This window comes from Echinops telfairi, unplaced genomic scaffold (genome assembly GCF_000313985.2).
Source record: "Echinops telfairi isolate 266 unplaced genomic scaffold, ASM31398v2 ScPeMD7_7469;HRSCAF=8507_1, whole genome shotgun sequence".
NCBI lineage: Eukaryota > Metazoa > Chordata > Mammalia > Afrosoricida > Tenrecidae > Echinops > Echinops telfairi.
The window spans coordinates 85,633,420-85,634,902 of NW_022111373.1; positions in this window are offsets into that span (position 1 = coordinate 85,633,420).

Below are 1,483 nucleotides of genomic sequence, written 5' to 3' on the forward strand. Positions count from 1 at the left end.
CTCGCCTGCTCCCCGGGGCTGCACGCGCCGGCCGGAAGCGTCGCCCCGGCAACCGGGCGGGTCTCGGGCGGCTCCGGGTGGGGGCTCCTGGAGGCCTGGGGTGTGGGTATTGTTCCGCACCCCCGGGCTTTTCACATTTCCCAGCCCTAACCCTGAAACCTATGCTTGAGCGCGCCTCCGCACCCCGAGGTGCAGCTCGGGACCCGTAGTCGGAGGGGGAAACCCAGCGGCCTGCTGCTGTGTGAAGGAAGGTGGCTTTAGAGCAGCACAAATAAACCCTTGACCAAACGATGTTGTTGTGATTGGGTGTCATCAAGACGATTAGGATGCAAACGGAACCCACGTGACAGAGGAGAGAGGCTTGTGGGATTCTCTCGGTTGTAATCTATGGGATTAAGATAGTGGCGGCATGGTTAAGCGCTTGGCTGGTAACAGGGCTGTGGTTAGCCAGCATGTTTCATATCCAGCCTTGGAAACCCTAATGAGCAATTTTCACTGTATATACCCACAGCACTGGTTAATCCCCGGAAACACATTTTCTTCTTTAAAAAACCTCAAAACTCATTGCCATCTAGTCGATGCCGACTCATAGCAACCCTACAGGGCAGGATAGAACTGCCCTAGTGAGTTTCAAGACTAATTCTTTTCAGGAGTTGAAAGCCTCGACCATCTCCTGTAGGGTGGCTGGTTTCACTAACAACTCAACACATAACCAGTGCGCCACCAGGTACTTTCCCATGTCGCTGCTGGGTGAGTTTGAACTGGCGACCTGACAGCAACCTAGCATTTAACTAGGCCTGCTGTGGGATACAGAAAGATTTCTCCCAAGTTGTCACCCCAAATGGTAAATGACTGTACACTAGGAGGTCATTGAAAGTAGGTCAAAGGTTATTCTCCTTAAGGGTATTTAGAGCAACCAGAGTGGATTATCTGAATCCTCCTAAGTAGGGCCCACTCCCTTCTGATATTGTTCCCTTGAAGGAGTGCCTGAAGGCAAGCCTGGGACCACTTAAGGGTGATTAAGGTTAGGCTACTGTTTGAGTCTAGGGCTCACCCATCTTGCCACATATATACCCTATTCCCTCCCTTTACTATTGCGTGTGCACCCCTAGGTCATACCCCTCCTATTGCTTGTATTGACTATGTTACAACCCCTTCCCATGACATAGGTCGTTATCTGTAATCAGAAGGCTTGCATGCCCCCAAAGATATATAAACTTTGGTTAGAAATAAAACCTCACCAGAGCTCTCTCTGCCTGCACTATGCTCAGACCTGGCTGTTGATGTCATGGCCATCCAGGAGGTGAGCATGCTGCTATGAAATGTGTCTGACTCCTTTATTTTACCCTCTCTTCTTTTTTTTTGTTTTAATTCTTATCACAATCCATCATTCTACAACAAAAATGTAATATCAGTGGGTGCCCACCTTCCCAAAATGTTCACTGAAGACAAATGTGCGCATAAACAAATGTGGCGAAGAAAG